Source organism: Cottoperca gobio, chromosome 4 (assembly GCF_900634415.1).
Source record: "Cottoperca gobio chromosome 4, fCotGob3.1, whole genome shotgun sequence".
Classification (NCBI taxonomy): Eukaryota; Metazoa; Chordata; class Actinopteri; order Perciformes; family Bovichtidae; genus Cottoperca; species Cottoperca gobio.
Window position 1 is genome coordinate 8,797,963 of NC_041358.1, and position 6,840 is coordinate 8,804,802.

At 39.1% G+C, this 6,840-nt stretch overlaps 1 protein-coding gene across 1 annotated transcript in view; it reads right to left on the reverse strand.

The window, feature by feature from the left end:
* exoc2 (exocyst complex component 2) overlaps positions 1-3,395 on the reverse strand; it is a 49,544-nt gene extending 46,149 nt beyond the window's left edge. The window contains exon 1 of the mRNA XM_029430166.1: positions 3,274-3,395. The gene's annotated coding sequence lies outside the window, so the exon portion shown is untranslated. The remainder of the gene's footprint in view (positions 1-3,273) is intronic.
* Between the last annotated feature and the right edge of the window lie 3,445 nt (positions 3,396-6,840).

A 6,840-nucleotide genomic window follows, 5' to 3' on the forward strand; every position in this document is an offset into this window, starting at 1 on the left:
TATATAATAACTCTGTGGGATTGTATTCAATAGTTCTGAATCTTGCTAGGATCTACTTTAAATAAGCTGACTCCATTATTGAACTTGTCTCTTTGAGCTGTGTTGTGACCCGTTTTCCCAGCCCAAAGCTTCTCTGTCTGTCTGTCCAGGTCTGACTGGGTCACAGAAACCATACTGTGAAAACCAGTGGCCCAACAAGCCTGTCAGCAGGGAGGAGGCTACCAGGTGGGGCAGACTGCGGAGAGCAGACAGCGGTGAGAGAGAAGTGCCGCTTCACAAACAAGGCTGGGCCTGACCCCCGTCGCTCGATTAACCCCGAGGTCTACGGAGCAGCGGCACTGAGAAAAAAAGCCTCAAAAAACACAACCCACCACATTCCACCAAAACAAACAAGCAGGGCCACCCAAATTTTTCAATTAGAGCCCCAAGAGGGGGGCAGGAAATGGATCAGTGTAGCGTTGCCCCCGCCATCCCCCAGCCAAGCAGTGCTGACTTTGGGGAAGAGAAGGAGATACACAGTGCTCTGTCAGGCTGAGGACTTTTTTAGCATGGATGTCGACACACATGATGGAGGAGCTCAATGACAACTTATTCCTGCGACATGGCGCCCGCCTGCAACCAACCTGTCAATCAATTACTCTCATACAATCAATCACTTGAACAAACACACATAGTAAGGTACTGTCTCCCCTAAAAAAAGCTTATTTAAAGAAAGCGCGTTATAACAATATTTGACAAAAGTACACAAGAGTAGGGATTAAAGAGGTTTAGACTCTGTTCTGTTTAAAAAGTGTCACAACAGGGAGGACTTGAGGTTTTTTAAGTAAGTAATATATTAGCCTAAGACATACTAAAAATGTTATCGCTGCTTACTGCAACTTTATTTGGTTTCTATAAACAAGCAAATTAATGGACAAAACACCAAACTTGAATCTGGTCAGATTTACATAATGCAACACTTCACTTGAGTCCATCGCACACTAAGGGCTGTGCACAATATATCATTTCAGCATCGACATTGCAATATGCGCACGTGCAATAGTCACATAGCAGGATGTGTGATGGGGCAATTTAACTCAATCAGGTCATGCTACAACTTGTTTGCTACTTGATAGAAAAGGAAAACTCGAACGGTTCTCATTGTCCATGACTAATCTGGTGTTTCCTATAAATTACTTAGGGCCACAAAAGTTTCACAATGAAACGAAAATATTTTTACACACAACATATGAGGTCCGTGCAGACTGCCCGGGAGATTTAAGTCGGCCAGTCAGGGACCGAGAGCCGGTCATGGCTGTGTTTATGATGAAATTGTTAATTTAACTATCACAGATATCAGTCTGTTTATTTCCAATATGGTGCAACCCTACCAACAATCATAACAGCGTGTTTTAAATATATGGTTGAAGGAAAAAAAAAGCCTTATTCACTATTTTCTGATATTTTATATAAAACATATCAATTGTCTAATCATGAAAATAATCAGCAAATTAATTGATAATGAAAATAATAATATTAAGCTGAAGCCCTACTGCATATTTCAAAATACAGAGCAGAAGTAGCAACTCCAACTCTTGTAAATCTTACAGAAGAGCAATTAACTGAAATCAGAATAATGGTAGCTTAAACACACAACCTATAGAGATATTATATATTATGTCTTTTCCTACACTTCCAAATGTATTTCCTGAAGCCTCATATTGGCATTTAATTATACCTCTTAAAAGAGGGGACATTGATCTTTTCTATCTAATCATATATTAAACTAAAAAATAACAATCATACCTGAAGAGAAGGACTGATATCCAGTTTGCAAAAGAAACCAACAACTAATAACTCATTTAAGTACAGATAATCTAAATGTGTATTGCAAAGTCATGGCATTAAGACAAGGCTGAAAACTGTTTTACTTGCATCAAGTTACTTAACAGGACGTAAGGTGATTGGACATTAAATATAAACCAATACTATGCCATCCACAATCAATGAAGTAGTTATAGATTAACAACTTGTGTTTAAAAAAACAAAACAATTCACAGTATTCTGTGTTTATTTTTTATCAAAGTGTCATCCAATCAATGAAAGGCTGCCTTTCGGAGTCATATGGGGTCATTTGGTGTAATAATTCTTCTTTTTGCTCATTCCCATCTGTATACATGAAACGTTTTTCCAAGTATAAGCAAGGTGTTAAGTGTGCTTCAATTTCTTTGTTTTTATAGAGCCCTTCATGGGCAATCATTATTTCTGTGTTAAAAGGTAGTTACTTAATCTATTTACATTAGAATGGACTGCACAGTGTTTATAGAAGTTGTGAGAGAAATCATGCCACCTGGCAATGAGTAACCTGTGCAGGCTCTCTCATACATACAACACTCCTCAACTGATATGTGCTGTCTCAAGTGACAGTGTAATTGCTTCACTTGATGTGAGAGATGAATCCAGTGCATGTTTGAGGATAGGATGGAGGGATGAAAGAGGGAGGTTTCTGAGGAGGAAGAAAGATACGGTTCTGATTTGATTTATTTTGTATTTTGTGCAGGGAAATCCTTAACATTACGAAATATGCCAAACATTTAAAGGTCTGTGGATTATCCCAGGACACAAATTCCGTTTTTGGAAAGTCAAATTGCTGTTTGTTTGTGCTATTCACTGTATGGAAAAACTCTAAATGAATCAATCACTACTTGGAGACAAGCAGAAGATAGAGAAAGGGGGAAAATAAATATGGAGAGAGAGACTTCTAAGATAGGTTTGCAAAATAAAGCAGTTAGAAAACCAGTGACCACCGCTAAATAAGACTTGATGCGGCACTGACTCGCCGAATATACTAGAATACGTTAACGGCTCTCAGGAAGTCTTAATATATGTTCGCATACACAAGCAACGCAACCTCACCGTTAAATTGACAGATATCTTAATGGAGTTCGGTACAGCTAATCGTATTGCCGTTAAAACTGTACAATATGACAACATTAGCCGCATCTGTCAGCTGTTTCTGCTACCATGGACATCCGGTGCAGCACACCAAACAACCCATCAGTAATTTTAGAGAAAGAGAAATCAGCTTTGTTGACACATTTGACGTCTAACTTTAGCTAATGTTAACCTGTGTTCGCTAGCAAGCTCGTCGTTATTCCAGAAGGGTTAGCAATGGCTGTCATTTGTGTTCGTCGTAATTTTACAAACCGCAAATATTATCACATATAATATCACAATGACTTTGACTCTATCTCAAGCATTTAGTGGAAAAATAGCATAGAGAAGGTAACTTACAGTTTACAGCGGTTAGACTGCAGCGACCGTTTCCTGTATAATGTGACTACTTCCGGCTTTCCGTTCTCAGACAAAGCCTTCAAAATAAAATTAAAAATAACTAAACTAATATTAATTTTGACACATTCTTTTCCTGCTGAAAACTACAATGGAAGTATATATACATTTTATTTGTGTATATTCTGTGTCCCACTTTGATTAATTAAAGGAGGAAATTATGATACCAGAGTTTATTGAATTAAAAGTAACTTAAACATTGCATCTGCTACTCTATTTCATATTCTCTACATTTTAGTTCCAAGTATACAGTACAGTATACAGTATACAGTGGTAGAAAGAAACTAAATTAATTTGGTCAGCTAATGTACTTAAGTACAGTGTTGTGGTTCTTGTACTATACTTGAATATTTCCATTGTTATGTTGCAATAAACTTCTACTCCACTACAGTTCAGTGGTAAATAGTTTACTTTTTACTCCACTACATTTATCTGGCAACTGCAGTTAATTTACAGTTCAAGATTTTACATATAAAACATATGATCATCTCATAAACTATGATGAGTTTTAGATTGCACTACTCAACAGTGTATAAAACTGTTCAAATTAGCTTTAGCTCAAACAGCCATAACATTACAATGCTGCTTACATGTTAATGCATCAATGATAATAACCAAATAGTAAAATGTATTTTATAATAGGACACATTGAAATGGGCCACTCTGTATAATGATTACTTTTACTTTCGATACATTTTGCAAGTACATTTTGCTGATAATAGTTTCTACTTCGGTATGACATTTTAAATAGGACTTTTAGTTGTTCCAGTGTGTGTGTTTTTTTACATTGTATTCCTAATTTGGCTTACCTAAAGGATCTGGATACTTGTAATGCTACTGCAGCCTTACAGACATCCTTTTTAAGAATTAATGAAGCTATTGATGTGCTGTCTGATCTATAGGTCATCTGGTTTGTGCTCAGAGTTGATGTAAGATTAAATGCAGCAGAACTATCATTATTAGCTTACATGCTCCTCTGAAGTGTTGGATGTCCTTTGTGTGAGAATTCTGAGGCCCAGTGGGAGCTTTGCTTCTTTCCTCCTCTCTCTTTTCACGGTGCATCACTGAGGTATTTCCACTTGTTCTGGGAAAGGCGCAGCATCATTAGAAAATGCAACAGAGACCACCCAGGCACACACTAGAACACTGATACCATTACATTTATCTTACCAAATTGTGCAGGGCAGAAATAATTTCTGCGATAAGGCAAGGCCCAATCCCCGGGGAAACATTATTGTCCAATTAGACGGGCTAATCTGATAATTGAGAGATCAAACTGTGACTTGGGAGTTTGCTCAGATGTTGATGCAACACAGGGGCTGTTTGTCTGCATAAACATCAATTTACAGCAATGACGCTGAAACATTTTGATCTTAGTCCCAGTGGTACAGCCTTTGCCATTGAATGAGGACATCAGTCACATATCACACATACCAACCGGTGAATCTACAAACCAGGGGTAAAATATGGCACATGTAATGTACCATATTTTACCCAGGAGAGTATTTAGACAATATGTAATGCCAATTTTTACATTTACAATAAAGAAAAGCAAGAACCCATTAGCCTTTGTTGTTGTTGTTGTTGAAGGAAGAGTTTAGGGAAGGACATGCATTTGATTTCTTGTCAAGACTAAGATTAAACAATCACAACACTTTCATATCTGTTTGTTAAACATGAAGGTGAGAAGGTGAGCATGAAGGCTGGAAACAGCTACCCTTTTTCTGTCCTAAGGTAACAACATCCACCTAATTAAATGTAATCTTTATCTCACCCCGTTGCGTATGGAGTGATCCCCTCGCAAGATGGCCTCTACTGTTATATTTATATCTGCTTTATTTCTATAATCTGCGCAAAAACTGAAGTAGCTAAGCCAGAAGTTGTTTCCCTGTTTCCAGTCTTCATGCTTCTCTAAGCTAACAGGCTGTTGGCTGTAGCTTCATATTTAAGGACAGATAAGAGAGTGGCATCGATCTTCTCAACCAACTCTTGGCAAGAAAGCCAATAAGAGTATTTCACGAAATGTCAAATGTGTCCTTTAAACAACTATACACACTGCTAACAATATTCTGATTTAGCGAAGAACATGTGTTTGCATGATATGTTTTTAAATAGCACAGGCTTTCTGAGCAGGTGTCCCAGGTGAGTTCCTGAGGGACACTGCTGATGCCTTGATCCTGGCTGTGACCCCCCAACCCTCTGCGATCCACATCCCGTAATGGCACATGCTGCGCTGGCACCATTGCTCATCCCTGAACCCTATTGTTCATTGTTTGTCCTCTCCAGTTTTTTCCCATGGGCCCCTGGCCAGTGAGAGGAAAAGGTCACTGTAAATATTGCACTGAAATCCTCCCTCCCTCCCATAGAGCTCCTGAAGATGGAATAGGCGACCAGTGGGTGAGCACTTCCTTCCTGTGCAGGGCATTTCAACTGTAAGACATCAAACACGTATGAATCCCTCAATGTCAAAGATCACTGCATTGAGATCATATGCTCAGTGTTGACATTACAATAACCTGGGCAGGTCTTGGCTCTTTGTGAAGAACATCAGATAGCATAATATCTACATATGTGGCTCTATGTGCCATCTCAAAGCTGTCATTTTTCAAGAAAACAGGACTGTACACATGAAACACTTCTTTGTTTCTCATTATAAGAATGTTAACCACACATATCCGATAGCTGCTCTTTAGTCAGTCTCTGTAACTTTTTAATAATATCTTATTAATGACTCAGCATGAATCCAATCCCTGACTGTATTTTGTATCTCCGAAAATACACAAAACATGGATTCCAATGGAAACTAAGTGAGGCTTAGCAACCCCTGACCCATGTGTGGCTAATTACTAGCCTCTAGCACTGCTGTTAATATAAGACGGGGAGATTTTAAATAAACCCCTGATATTTGGGTTTGTTTTGCTTCTGACTGGCGCTCCATCTCCTGCTGCTCCCCTTTCCCGGAGGAGTCCAGTTCCCTGGGCTCACATTTTGGGCTCCGGAAATTCAGGCCTGTGCCAGGCTTAGCTTGGAAAAGCATCCAGATGAACACAATGGAAGAGGGAGAGTTGGGGGAACAGAGAGCCTTTCAGACTGAGCGCTGACATATTGCTTGACAAAGTGTAACATGGCCAATAAATGGATGGAGAGTGGAGGGAATAAGGGAATGATTTTACAAAGAATTGGCAAAAGATCATCTTAAATACTGCTGATGATATCTCTGCCATGACTCTTGAGGAGATACCTCCAGTGGTGTCTTGCCATGTAGGAGCTTGCAGCCAGGTTTCCATTTGATGTTTCAACTAAAACAAGACCCTACATCACCCTAGCGGCTCAGTGAGTCTGTACTTATAGGCACAGTGGTGGTCTGAGCTAAATGCTAACATCGGCATGCTAACATGCTCACAATGCCAACATACTGATGATTAGCAGGTAATGCTCACCATGTTCACTATGTTAACATGCTAACATTTGCTAATTACCACTAAACAACATTCCAGAGACCCGAGGCTG